Source organism: Mustela erminea, chromosome 13, assembly GCF_009829155.1.
Source record: "Mustela erminea isolate mMusErm1 chromosome 13, mMusErm1.Pri, whole genome shotgun sequence".
Taxonomy (NCBI): Eukaryota; Metazoa; Chordata; class Mammalia; order Carnivora; family Mustelidae; genus Mustela; species Mustela erminea.
Genome location: NC_045626.1, coordinates 22,502,554 through 22,518,186, shown reverse-complemented (window position 1 = coordinate 22,518,186; position 15,633 = coordinate 22,502,554).

Here is a 15,633-nt window from a genome sequence, read left to right as displayed (position 1 = left end):
CTCTACTCCTCAGGCTTACTAAAGTCTTTTAGAATCATAGAGTGATTATTGGTATTAAAAAAATAGTGGCCAGATACCTAGTGCCTGCTAGGGAAAACTCAGAGTCCTTTGCATGACGTTGAAAGCATCGTATCACTTGTCCTCAGATAACAACTGAAATATAAACCCATCAGGTATTCTTCATTTTTGCCTTCTTGCTGTTTTCCAAACTTCTGAAGCAATTTAATGCTTTTATGCACCAGCACTTTTTTTTTTTTTTTAAACAGTTATGCTCTTCTCTCAGTTAGGGGCACCTGTCCTCCCTTTCACTTTCGTCCTTGAATCATCTTTCAGGATCCAAATAACATTTCATTATTTCTGTGTGTCATTTACCAGTGTGACCATCAAGGTTTTTGGTTCCTTGCTTTGTTGTGAGGGCGCTTTGTGGGTGACCCTGCTGAGTAATTCACCTGTTGAGTTGCAGGTATCTGCTTTGGGATGGGTGCTCTTTTTCTTGACTCTGGGCAGTTCCTAAAGAAATAGTAGCTGTACCTTATTCTACTTTGTCTTCTCTAGGACATAATACCAACATCATTTGTTAAACTGAATTTAATAATGTTGATTTCGTTGTTTTGCAATATCCTGAAATGTTCTCTGAAATCTAAAATGTACGAATTCTTTTCAGTTCTGTTTATCACTGTTGTAGGTCATATGCTGACAGGACATCCCTAGCACCTGTTTCTTCCCATTCTCCCTGTGCTGGGCTCCTTTAATGCTAAGCCAGTGCCTCATAATGAAGTTTATCCTAAGCCCTCTATGGTGAATGTACAGTCAGTTTTCTGCTACATCCCATCAGCCAAAATTGTATTTTTGAGTCACACTTTAAGGAGTTTGTATTATGAAATAAATAGGTATTTTGGATGTGGTTTTCAAACTACGTGCATCTTCCTGGTCACAGTCCCAGCCTCATCACATAACTCTATCTTGAGAATCACTGCTCTGAACCTGTTTTCTCAGCCTTGACCACCCCCAGATCTCATAGGACATGTTCTGAGGATCTACTCTGAGATCCTCCATGTGAAAATTTTAGCATGGTGGTCTCGGTGTCACAGGGATCAGAAATACAAGTGCAGATGCTGTGATCATGTGGCAACACTGTCAAACAAGATGGTTTATCTAGGTGGTAATCCTGAACAACTGTGCATTAATTTGGTTGAGATTATCAATAAAACACCAAATATAAAATGGAATCATAGAAAATTCACAACTCCCTCTCTCAAAAATATGTCTGTGAAAAAAATCTAAATTTGAGAAATGCTATCCAAAATTATTCCCTCTCTCTCTCTCTCTTTTTCCCCCACGATTTGAAAACTTAAGAATCCCTTACTGCAAAGTTTTTCTGTTCTAGAATTGCAAGACTAACTTAATTTCCTTCTGCAGTCTCTAGTGTGAATGGTTAATTTCTTTTCTAATAAAGAAGTACTCATAGATGGAAGAAAAGAGGGAGCTTAGCATGCAAGTTATTTATTAGGGATCAGTAACCTTGGGAGGAAAGGGGATGTGGAACTACCACGCAGTCTTAACAGAGCCTAGTTACCCAGAGACAGTTCACTTCAGAGGTGGCCTTTACTGTGTCAAGACGCCTGGATCTTCACAGCCTCGTCTTACTCATTTGTTTGGATGCAGGCCAATTCCAGAAGTGCATGGATTGTGGTGAAGAGACTGTGCAGCTGAAGCAAGTGCTTCAGTGGTTGACAGCTGGAGACAAGCTGGAAAGACAAGTCTTTCCTTGGAGGGGAATCTGGGTGGCCAATCTCCAAGTCTATCACAATGAGTAAAAGTAGCTGATATTTGTTGTTTACCATGTGCCAGAATATTGCAGAAAGGCTTTTATGTACAGCATCTCATTAATTCTCACCTTATCTCCCTGAAGTAGGTGTTCTTCCTATTGTACAGATGAGACTACAGGCAAGGAGCGGGTAATTGGCTTGTCCCAAGGTATACAATGAGTGTAAGTGGTGGGGGTTAGATTATATCTAGGCAGTCTGGCTCCAGAGCTCAAGCATTTAACCACAATGGTATTCTGTACCATCTACACTGTACTTAACTACAGTTCCTTGAAATTTGATAATCTATGTGCAATGAATAGTTTTCTGTTAAGCAGAAAAGGAATATCCATTTGCCTCCCATTCTAAACAAGTGAAGTTGTATGCAGAGCCTTTTTGTCTGTTGGAGAACTACCTTTTTAATCTCCAACAAATTCCATAGGTTGACATGTCATTGCCCAGCATCTGAAGTGAGTTATGAGTTAGCCTCACCTGCTTGCCATATTTGTGTTAATGAAACTTACCAACTGAAGCCCTGGGAAGCTGCAGGGAATCAGAGTATGGCCATCAGCATTTCCAGGCCATTTATAACCACCTAGGTGACTCAGGTGAAAGTGCAAGCAGTCACAAAGTTGCTTTCAGCTCAGGAGCTTTTCAAGACAATATTTTACCTTTAGATTTCCATGGAGCTGTAGGTAACAACATCAGTTAGCACTACAAATTCAGTGGTGAACCTCATTTTTCCTCCGTTATCTTTTGATAGATCTATATTAAAGAACTGAATGAACTTCGAACAGGTACGATTTTTAAAAAAATTCCTTGGCCCTCACAATCTTGTAAGTTTATTGATAAAGTAATATATGTGTATGTTGTGTTTATTTTAAAGATTTCCAGTGATTTTCTATGCATCATATTTTTCTATGGATAACTCAAATAAAATAAAGATAGATTGTCCCAGTTATTATTAGAGGTGATAATTTGCAGTCTAAGTGTGTTGCTATGGATACCTAAGAAACCCCCCCAAAGACTCAGGCCTGGGAGTCAGGGCTTAATCCTGAGGTGCTTTTCAATAGCACCAGCTGTCCGGAGCCTGAAAGGCGTGGCAAATTACACCATTATTAGAGTGAAATGGTATGGCTAAGCTAATTATTTGTGGGCTTTAGACACAGGTGTTCATAAAGGCTGAACCCGCACTCCTAATCAAGTCTGATTGGGCCAGAACAACAGCCCAGCATGGGACTATCAAAGAGTTGTTTATAGTGTCTTTCATTTAAATAATAAAAGAGGCCACTGTGGGCCTTCTGTTCAGTAGAGTTTTTAGTGTTGCTCTGAGTTGTCATTACAGGTAATCATATTTGGTTTTTCCCTTTGACTTAGTCCAGTCCTGGAGATCTGTTTTCTAATAATATTTTACTTGCCAGTCATACAACAATTTGATGTACTTCAGCTATTCTGTGACAGTTACCCATTATTATTATTAGTGATTATCCAATATTGCTATTAGTGAATGCAACTTAACTTTACAGAACTGAACATTAGACCCCTATCACAAACATATACCTTAGCTATGACTTATTAAGAGAACGGTAAATTCTGCAGGTATTTCTATTTTATTACCTGTGACACTTCTCTGATGAGACTTGTGCTCATCATGTAGCAACAAGTTGGTTGAAATATGCTTTAAAAATGTTCTTCCCTTAATATCTGAGTATTAGTTGCTAAAATATGTGTTTGATGGAAAACACATGGATTCATCATAGCTTGATATTGTACTGAGTATGATAAATTGCTCCATTAACAAAGCATACCTGAATTTCCCTGTTTTTGCTTCTTAAAAGAATGAAATGAATACTTCATGTGCATAGACCATAAAGAAGTTTACATTCAATAGTTATAAAACAACACTTATACATCTAACACTCAGCTTCCAAATAATAATGATGTAGTAAATTCATTACTCTGAAATTACTTGGTAAGGAAACAGTTTGTCTATTTCACTGGGCTGTGGTTAATACAGTGATTGTGTATTTAGAAAGTGATCAAATAGCACCTCTGTGCAATAATGTTGGAATACCTAGGAGATGTTTTGGTTAATTTTTTTTTCTCTACATTCTAACAAAAGCTTGTGAATTCATAACATGTGAACGCGGATTTCTTTTTATTTATAATTTTTTAAAAAAGATTTTATTTAGAGCACAAGAGTGTGTTGGGGGGACGGGCAGAGGGAGAAGAGAGAGAATCTTGAGCAGACTCCATGCTTGAGTGTGGAACCTGACGTAGGGCTCAATCTCAGAACCCTGAGAGCATGACCTGATCCATGAAGACAGATCTTTTGTGAGAAGGAGTCTTTGTCACAACAATTGGATGAAGATGTATTTACTCATTCTCTGGAGGCAGATGGAACTATTAAGAGAGCCATTTGACCTCATACATGTGTCTTTTTGCAGATAAACATGATGGAGGCTACTATGAGTATAGATAAGGTTTTGAGTGAGTAAGAACACAGGGTTGTGTCCCTGAGTTCATACAGTTAGGGTGATCTTCCTCCCTGATGTTCATCAGTGTATAGGAGGAGAGTTGGTAGTGTCTGGAAATGATTATGTAGCCTTTAAAGATGATGATGAGTAGTTTTATAATATGCTATGCAAAAGCACAAAACCTCCTGCATCCTGGGACAAAGCAAATATATTACCTCCCTCTCCAGATCAGTAAGTATTATACATACTGACAGAGGCCACCTTGAGCCTGTAGTGGTTGTATGAATTACCACTCAGTTAAAACCCAGAAGTTCTCTAACCATGCTTGCTGCTCTTCTAGGACTGGTCTTCTAAGACAGTTAGGTAACTTCCAGGGCTAGTTTTTCTTAAATCTTCTAATAAAATATGTTTTTTTTTCTACTTTCATCTCCATAGTCCAGAGATAGAACTAGTCAATCATTGTTGGGGAACATAATTCTATCTTACTCTTTGTGACCCTGCGGAGAAAAAAAAAAAAAAAAAGTGTCTACTCATTTATTGTGAGAGTAACTAACCTCTCTAGTGAAAGGGGATTCAAGACCTCTCACTATGAAAAGGAGTTATTTGAGCTCATGTATCAATTATGGTGGCTACTGTATAGTGGCAAGCTCTCAGGCTCTCAGGAGCTAAACACAAAAGTTTAATTCTGCCCATGCCACATGGTCCTATAAGGTAGGCAGGTGAGTTTGGTCTTTAGTCATTAGGGGTGCAACCAGTGGGTGCTCTACCTTGATGCCTACTTCTCTAATCACTGTAATACAGGGAAGGTGAATCATGAACTGGCTTTTAAAGTTTATGTACTAGTGACACAAGATACTTCTGCTTACATTTTATTAGCCCAGCAAATTATATGGCCAAGCTTAAATTCAAAGGACAGTGTTCAGAAAGGAGAGAGTAGAGAAATATTTTTTGAGTGGAGATGACTACTATAGCATCCTCTAAATCACTTCTTGCAAATAAATTCTTTACAGATGAGACCAGCTCCAGAATTACCTAACAAAACAGCACCTAATTAAAATGGGAATTGATAGAAAATAGGAGATTGTATCAAGATATCAGATATGCATCTCCACCTTCTTTTATTTGAAATCACATAAAATGACAGAAATAGAGAAAAAAAATTACAATGTAGAAGAAGGAGGAAGATTCTCATGACTTTTTTTAAAAAAAAGATTTTATTTATTTGAAAGAGGAAGAGACAGAGAACATAGGAATGGGGGAGGGAGAAGCAGACTCCCCACTGAGCAGGGAGACTATGCAGGGCTGGATCCCAGGACTCCAGGATCATGACCTGAGCTGAAGGCAGACGCTTAACCATCTGTGCCACCCAGGTACCCCTCTAATGGAAATTCTTAATCTTAAATATGTATATTAGAAACAAAGTTTAAAATTAAATCTTCAACTAAGGAAATGAGAAAGAAGGTTATAAAACAATTTCTTTTATACTTAATGGTGAAGTATTAGCACAATTCTAATAAAATCAGTAAAATGGTAAGGATCCTCCCTATCATTACTGTAAGACATGCTGAAGGTCTTAACCTAAGTAATAAGATGAGAAAAACTATTTTAGATACCAAGCAATAAGTTACCAACTTTATTAAAAGTAATTTTAACAAAGGAAACGACAGGAACAGACATTTGACAAGAGCATAAAATATAAGAACATAAAGAGGACAGCTCCTGTATTAAGGTTCTCCAGAGAAATGGAACCAATAGCATGTGTCTGTCTCTCTATAGGGAGATTTATTTTAAGGAATAGGTTCACATGATTATGGAGGCTGGCATTTCAAAATCTGCAAGGGTAGGCTGACAGGCTGAAGAACCCAGGGAAGAACTGATGTTGTAGCTCAAGTCTGAAGGCAGTCTGCCAACAGAATTTCATCTTCCTTAGGGAAGGTCAGTCTGTTACTATTAAGACCTTCAGCTGATCAGATGAGGACCACCCACATTATTGAGAGTAATTAAATGTTACCAAAATTATGCATTCTCTATACTAAGTGAAATAGTCAGTTATGTTTTACCAATTATATTTGGCAAAATTTATTTTTTTAAACTATTTTTTATTGAGATATAATTGACATGTAAGATTGTATTAGTTTTAGGTGTACAGCATAATGATTTATGTTTATATTGCAAAATAGTAACCATAGTAAGTTTCATTAACATTTATTACCACATAGTTAGAATTTGTGTGTGTGTGTGTATGTGTGTGTGTGTGTGATGAGAACTTTTAAGATTTATCTCTTAGCCTTCAAATATACAATATAGTATTGTTAGCTATAGTTACCATGTTGTACATTATATAACCAGGACTTACTCATGATATAAGTGGAAGTTTATACATTTGAGCCCCTCACCCATCTTACCCATCCACCACACCCTGCCTTTGGCAACCACCAATCTCTCTGTATCCACAAGCTTGATTTTTGTTTTGTTTTGTTTTGTGTTAAAAAATTCCAGACCTAAATGAGACCATACAGTGTTTGCCTTTCTCTTTCTGACTTATTTCCCTTAACATAATCTCCTAAGATTCGTATGTGTTGTCACAAGTGGCAAGATTTCTTTTTTGTGGCTGAACTTTTATCTATCTATATCTATACATACATACATATATAGATAGATATATGTCATCATTTCTTCAATATATATATATACCATATTTTCTTTACTCATGTATCCACCAATGGACACTTAGGTTATTTCTGTGTTGGTTATTGTAAATAATGCTACAATGAACATGAGAGTGCAGGTATCTTTTCAAGATAGTGATTTTATTTCCTTCAAATAAATACACAGAAGTGGAACTGCTGGTTCATACGCTAGTTCTATTTTTAATTTTTTTGGGGGGAATCTCCATACTCTTTTTCATAGTGGCTACTCCAATTTACATTCTTACCAAAAGTCCACATAGGTCCCTCCTTCTCTACACTCTTGCCAACACTTGTTACTTTGTGTCTTTTGAAAATAACTATTTTAACATGTTTTAGGAGATATTGTATTGTAGTTTTCGATTTGCATTTATCTAATGATTAGTGATATTATGTGCCTTTTCACATGCATGTTGGCCATCTGTATGTCTTTTTGGAAAAATGTCTATTCAGATTCTCTGCCATTTCTAATAGCATTGTTTTTTTTTTCCTACTTGTATGAGTTCTTTATATATCTTAGATATTAGTTCCTTATCAGACACATGATTTACAGGTTTTGTTTTTTTTCTCCATTCCATAGGTTGCCTTTTCATTCTGTTGGTATTTTTTTTTTTTTTTTTTTTTGCTGTGCAGAAGATTTGTGTTTTGAGGTAGTCCCACTTGTTTATTTTGGTTTTTGTTCCTTTGCTTTTGGTGTCCATTTCAAAAAAAAAATCACTGCTAAAACTGATATCTAGGAGCTTACTCCCTATGTTTTCTTCTAGGATTTTTGTGGTTTCAGTTATTTTTTTCTAAGTCTTTAATCCAGTTTGAGTTGATTTTTGTGTATAGTGTAAGATTGTGGCTGTCCAGTTTTCATTGTACTGTTTATGGAAAAGATTGTTCTTTATCCTTTATATATCCTTTTTCATAAACTAATCGACCATATTTGTGGGGATTTATTTCTAGGCCTTCTCTTCTGCTTCATTGATTGTGTGTCTGTTTTTATGCCAGTAACCTACTTTGATTAATGCGGACTTATATAGTTTAAAATCAGAGAGCATTTTGCCTCCAGCTTTGTTTTGCTTTCTCAAGATTCTTTTAGCTAAATGGGGTCTTTTGTAGTTCCATACAAATTTGTGGATTGTTTGTTCTATTTTCATGAAAAATACCATTGGAATTTTGATAGGATTGCATTAAATCTGTAGATTGTTTTGGGTAGTAGGGACCGTATTTAATGTGACAGTATTCAATGTGACAATGATATGAGGTTACTGATACTCTAATTCATTGTTGTTGGGAATTGAAGTAGTACATTTGGAAGGGGATTTTATAGAACTTATCAGTGTACATATCTTCAGACCCATTTATATAAAATTCTAAGAAAAAAATATATGACACAGAGGAAACTCTTGCACATTTTCACAAAGACAGTCATTGCTTCATTATTTGTAATAATGAAAAGCTGCATGTGATTTAAAGGTCCACCAAGAGAAAAAGGTATGCATATAAAAGGTATATGCAATGAAAATTGTAAATCATAAGACAATATAGTGTATGTATAAAGCAAGAAAAAGGATAGATGATGGACGATACAGATATAGACATAGATGATTGAGATCAAAATACTCCTTTTTTTAAAGATTTTATTTTTTTTGACAGACAGAGATCACAAGTAGGCAGAGAGGCAGGCAGAGAGAGAGAGAGAGAGGGAGAAGCAGGCTTTCTGCTGAGCAGAGAGCCCGGTGTGGGACTCCATCCCAGGACCCTGAGATCATGACCTGAGCTGAAGGCAGAGGCTTTAACTCACTGAGCCACCCAGATGCCCCCAAAGTACTCTTGGTAGTTGAAGTGGCATGTTTTATTTAATAGGCAAAAACTGTGATACCTGTATGTGTCATTTATTTTTGTTATTTTTGGGGGGGGGGGTGCTGGTAGAGGGAGAGAGGGAGAAAGGGAAACTTAAGCAGGCTCCATGCCCCAGCACAAAAACGGATGAGGGGCTTGAACTTACTACCTTGAGATCTCTTAGCCTGAAATCATGAGTTGGTTGCATAGCTGACTGAGCCACCCAGATGCCCCATGTTTGGTCTTTAATAACCTCTTTATCTTCCTCTTATTCAAATTCATCTTTAACTCCAGTAGGTCCTGCTTTGCTTTAGGAGAGTAATTGCCTTATAATATTTCTCCTTGAGAAATTCTCATTTTAACAGTACACACGAGGGAAGAAATAAGAAAAGTGTGTGCTCCAAAAGTAGAATATTCAAAATTAGCATTTAGATGTAGAGATGGATGGAATAAGGGAAAGTGAAGTAGAACCTTTCTTTTTAACCCTAATGAGCAAAGGATCAGAACCTACAGGGAGCAAGGAACAGTTATTAGAGGGTCTCAGCAGCTATTCTGAAGGGTGAAGATTTTACCTCTCAGGCATGCACAGAATAACCACTGAAAAGTGGATGAGGTGAGTAGTTGTTATTTCAGCTCTTCATAAGGTCGTGAAGGTAATAAGGACCTGGATAAAAATAGCACCAAGATAGCAGTGACTCTGAGTCAGGTTCTGATCTAAACATTGCACTTGTATTAACTCATTTAATCCTCACAAAAATCCTTTGAAAGAAATGCTGTTTGGGGGCACCTGGGTGTCTCAATTAGTTGTGTCCGACTCTGGGTTTTGGCTCGGGTCATGTTCTCAGGGCTGGAAGATTGAACTCTGAGTCCAGCTCCGTGCTCATAACAGAGTCCGCTTGCTAAGATTCCTTCTCTCCCTTTCCCTCTGTCCTTCCCCCTGCATACTCTCTCTCTTTCTCTCTGTCAATACATAAATAAATAGATAAAATCTTTAAAAGAAGCAGAAATACAGTTCCCTGAATATCATAATTTTGTGTTTCAGGACTTTTGCTGATGTTGCTTCTACCTCCTTGCATATTCTTTTTAAAAATCAATTTGGGCATTTTCTCTGTGATGACTCCTAAATTTTGCCCCTTCCTCTACAGTTAATCACCCAGGCTCTGTTATGTTCCCAGTATCATTCTAATCTTTAATTGACAAATATAAATGCATTCATTGATTGCCACGTCTGTTTTCCCACTGGCCTCTGTTATCTGATTTCCTTGAAGGTGGTGGCTATACCATTGAGTTAATCAGACTCTTTTTAATGGTGAACGGTGGAACCATACTATGACTGGCTCATTTAATAGGGTACATTATAAGAATACACAGGGAAGTAAGAAGAACAAAAATACTCCCCGTGGCCTCCATGAAATACTAGACTGTCTTTTAGGGCATAGCCTCTCAGTTGCTCCCTTTATACTGGGCATGCACCTAACTCCTTGATGATAGCCCTCTTGATTCTGATGATTCAGCTTTTCTCTTGCTCTTTTTTTTCTGCTGCAGGCTCACTTTTTTTTTTTTTCCCTATGCATCTTCTATGCAAATATTGCAGGAGATTTTTTTTTTTTTAAGATTATTTATTTATTTATTTCACAGAGAGAAATCACAAGTAGTCGGAGAGGCAGGCAGAGAGAGAGAGGGAAGCAGGCTCCCTGCTGAGCAGAGAGCCTGATGTGGGACTCGATCCCAGGACCCTGAGATCATGACCTGAGCCGAAGGCAGCGGCTTAACCGACTGAGCCACCCAGGCGCCCTGCAGGAGATTTAAATTAGCCATCATAATAGTGAATGGTGAACCATTGTTGACCAGCATTCATGTACAGGGACACCTTAGGGATTACTGGCCAGCCTATAGCTTATCATATTTTTGTCTATGTAATCAATCATGACCCAAGTAGTAATTATGGTATATAGTGCCATACCATGGTGATTCACGAATAATGGTCCTCTTGTGGTCAGTTCCACCAAAGGAAGATTTGGCTAGGGGGCCATTAAGATCACCGTATCCAATGCAGTCATATAGCTATTTGTTCAAAAAATCAAACACAGTACCTTCTGTATATCAGACAGTCAATATGTGTTAAATGAATATGAATGAAGATGTTTTGAAATGACAAAAAAATACATGAAAGAAAACAGGAAACCAAGAGGTTTCCTGAGTTCATTTGTTCCATCATTTAACAGTCATTTATGAAATGTATATTAGATCCAATAATATCAGTGTGTGTGGTGTGTAGAGTGCAAAATTGAATTAGGTAAGATCACAGACTTGGAGAATTTTGGTCTAATATAATAACAAGTAAGCCATATATTACACTATAATATTGTAAGTGGTGTAGAGGAATGTCAGTGTATCTTGAGTTTGAGAAGAAGAATCAGAAATAGTTGGCTTCCCAGAATCCCAAAAGAGGGGTACTCAGGGTGAGGGAGAGTGAAATGTAAAGAATTTGGAAATCTGCTATAAAAGAGTTTACCACAAAATTAGAGTCATGGAGCTGCTGACAGAGATTTTTTTTTAAAAGTCTGAATTTAATCAAATTACTGGTTTTAATTACTCTCCCTTGAACAATAGCTATGCATTAGGAAAATTCTCAAGTGAGCTGAAGGCTACCTAAGCACAATTATTGGAAAATGATCAAATGGCAGAATGTGAAGGATTAACTTGCCTTTGCCTCTTCCTTTTTTTTGAGTTAGTTAATAGGACTGTGCTCCCGAGCTCCCGCTCTGTAGTTAGTGATCCATATGGATTTCAATGTATGTACTGTAGGGCATTTAACTGAATTATCCAGATGCTCCAGTTTTCTGCTGCTTTTAATTTATCATTTCTAAATAGACAAGTCTTGGAAGGGATATAGTGTGTGCATCTGAGGAGCTTCTAATGCTTAGGGCTGTTTTTCAGTACTTCTAATAGGACAGGTAAGATAACATCATCTTTCAGGGATGAAAAGTAAATGGAGCTGATGTTCCTTTGGGTGAGGCAAGGTTCTCCCTGTAGAAAGTTACTGTTTTGGAAAAAAAAAAAGAGGGATGTGGAGATTAAAAAAAAAAAATAGCTTCTAAAACAGTGGGAAGGATGGGGAGGTATCAGGAGGCCATTTCATATAATCAGACAAGGTGCTAAGGGTATTTAGCCAAAATAGAAATTTAAGGGAAAGGGGATAGAGGCATAGCTGAAGAACTAGAGCTTATAGTAGGGAGGTGATTGGTTCTGGAGTGATGAAGAAGGCAAAATCAGGATCAGGGGCCCAACAATTAGAGCTACATGATAGTTCAATGGCTTACTTTATAATAGTGAGCTTTGTGATCCAGGGAGCATCAGAAAGGTGCCAGAAAAATCATTGGCACGAATCAGAAATGCTGTAGAAGGGATTCCTTTGAACTTGTTTATAATGTTGGGGGAGGGGGGTGTGGTAAAGATGAGGATGGTGAGATTGTCTCTTAGGGTCCTTTCCAAGATTCTTTATTTAGGGAACAATGAAAAGCTCTGTCTCTCAGTAGTGACTGATCAGACTGCCTGATATATCTATATCTATATCTATCTATCTATCTATCTATCTACACATACACATATATGGATATATGTGTGTGTGTATTCATTATTTTGTGCATATATATATATATATTCATTATTTCGTGCATTAATTTGTGGAGATCCCAACTTGTTTCAAAAATATTTGCATGAGAAATGTGTACCCTTATTGAGTAGGGCATAGCCATTGCCTCCTGGAGGTGCACTTAAAATGCAAACACGATTATGATAAGTCTTAAGTGGTTTCATTTGACCCCCCATGACAACCTCAGTGAAAGAAGTAGGTGAGATATTATTCCTATTTTATAAACAAGGATACCCATTTTAGAAGGATTGTGTTATGTGGGGAATGAAAATAGGGCTCATTAAGACATCACAAGACATTAAGGAGGATGGCTGAATTTTCTCATCCGTGGAGCTTGTTGGGAATCCTTATTAAGCTGCTGTGACTGGACACAGGGGCACTTTTATGGGTGTGAAGGACAAGAAGGACCCTGAGGTCTAGAGTCCTGCTGGGCCAGCACAGGAGCACAAAGTATTTATCACCATCAAAACCAAATCTGTATTTGAAGTATTGAAAGTTTACTCTGTGGGAGCTTACCCTGCTAGTGATTTATAGGTGTTTTCTCATTAAATACTTGCAACAACAGTAAGAGTATCAACTCCATTTTTAAATGAGAAACTTCAATTTAGCAAAGGAAACCACTCTAAATATTAAAAGACATGCTATGAATAAGAAGATTTTTGAAACACTTATCACTGTCCCATATATATAAGGAACTGAAAATCATTTAGAGCAAGATAAACAACCCAAGAGAAAAGTGGACATTTTCAATTCCTCCAGGAAAACCTGTTTGTTGAACAAATCTGAATGTATTAAAGTTGCTAGCGAGAATGTCACCTTTATAAAGTCTTAGCAGTACTGCAAAAGGACCAGGCTAGGAAAGGGTACTGGTGGGGTTTTGAAGTCTGCCCTTAATGGTTTTAGGTGGGTCTTTCATAGTGTGAAAGTGGTTGGACTTAGGCAGTTTTTCATACCCACTAGTTTAAGTGCAGGACATATAGAGCAAGGAAGGGTCTGAAGAAAAGTCCTTTTGAGGAAACTATTGTCCTAATGGGACATTTGCTTTTCTAGGTAAGCAAACTGTTTGCTCAGATATCTTGATATTCCAGAAGTTCCTAAAGACCCCCCCCACCACCACCACTTGCCCCATCCCATTCCCCCCACTGCTGTAGTCACTCTTCAGCCTCAGCTGGAAGATAGATCATTATCCTTTGGGGACATGATTAATGCAGATCCATGCCGCTGATTGGGGTGTTGTGATTGTGTGGCAAGTTTCTGGTGGTGACCACTTCTACTTTTATTAATAGTAATCATTTCTGGTTTTTTTTTTTTTTCTTAATTTGGGTGGTCATTCTTGGATGACTTGAGAGGGTGAGGGCTGAGCATTTGAGACAGTGCCGACTGGAGCAACACAGAGAAAGCTGGATCAGTTTGCAGTTCACCTATAAACCATTGGTTAAGGCTACTCAGATTAAATCAGATTTTATCTCCACTCTGAAAATCTGAAACATACATAGAACCAAATATAGGAATACTGGCCTGATTACTTCATTGCTTTCTTCTCCCACTATCCCTGCCAACTGTTCTCTGTTTCACAATAGCATAGGATGTCCCCCACTTGTCAGTTTTCTTATAAGTTATGAAATGAAGAGACTTGAGAAGAAAGCAGCTCAGAAATCAGTCTCTGTGGTTAAGGATTTGCATCTCAAATTAAGAACCAATTTTTCTTCTTCCTAAATTGTTACCCAGAGCTAATTTGCTGACAGGGCAAACAGTTGAACCAAAATGGATGATGAATCGTGTCGGGGACTAGTATAAAGGCAAGCATCAATTTACCAAAGTAGCAAACTCCTGGGCAGGTTGCAGGGAGAAACCAATAGGCTATTAGCTTAAACCACTCTGTTTTAAATTCCTATAGCTGGAAGTATTTTTTTTAAATTTAAGTTCAGTTAACCAACATTTACATCATTAGTTTTTGGTATAATGTTCAAGAATTCCTCAGTTGCACATAACACCCAGTGCTCATCGCATCATGGGCCCTTCTGAATGCCCAGCACCCAGTTAGCCCACCCGCTCCCAACATCTCTTTATCTGCAATTCTCAGTTTGTTTCCCAAAGGCAAGAGTCTCTCATGGTTTGTCTCCCTCCCTGATTTCTTCTTACTCGGTTTTACCTCTCTTCCCCTATGATCCTCTGGTGTCATTTCTTATATTCTACATGTGAGTGAAGCCATATGGTAATTATCTTTCTCTGGTTGACTTACTTCCCTTAGCATAATACCTTCCAGTTCCACCCATGTCAGTACAAATGGTAGGTATTCATCCTTTCAGATGGTTGAGTAATATTCCATTGTATATATGAACCACATCATCTTCATCCATTCACCTGTCAAAGGACATCTTGCCTCCTTCCACAGTTTGACTATTGTGGACATTGCTGCTATAAACATATGGCAGCAGGTACCCCTTCTTTTCATTATAGCTGTATCTTTGGGGTAATTAGAATATTCCTATGATAAACCAACATCATATGTCATATTTGACAGTGAAATAGGTAATGCATTTTTATTATATTCTAAGATAATTCAAAGAGATCTACTATTATGACTATAATACAAATAAATAATATTTATTGAATATTTATTGTGGGCCATGAACTGTACTAATTTTATCACATACTTATTCATTTAACCTTCTCTTTGGCCATTTGAGGAAGAGACTATTAATAATCCCCACTTTGGGGCGCCTGGGTGGCTCAGTGGGTTAAGCCGCTGCCTTCGGCTCAGGTCATGATCTCGGGGTCCTGGGATCGAGTCCCGCATCGGGCTCTCTGCTCAGCAGGGAGCCTGCTTCCCTCTCTCTCTCTGTCTGCCTGCCTCTCCATCTACTTGTGATTTCTCTCTGTCAAATAAATAAATAAAATCTTTAAAAAATAATAATAATAATCCCCACTTTGAAGATGAAGAAAGTGAGTCAAAAAGAGGTTGAGGTAATTTACTCAAGCAGGTTAACAGCCAGGATTTGTACTCAGGTAATCTGATTGCAGATTTTTTCCCCTTCCAAGCCCTGTTTATTTGGTGCCCCTGCCCTCAGCCTTGCCCCGAGATGCCCCTCAGGGGCACAGTGATGTCTGGGTCCTGAGCTGCTCCGAGATCACTGGGTCTGCATTGTCCGTTCATGTCCACTTCTCCCTGCACTCCTGGG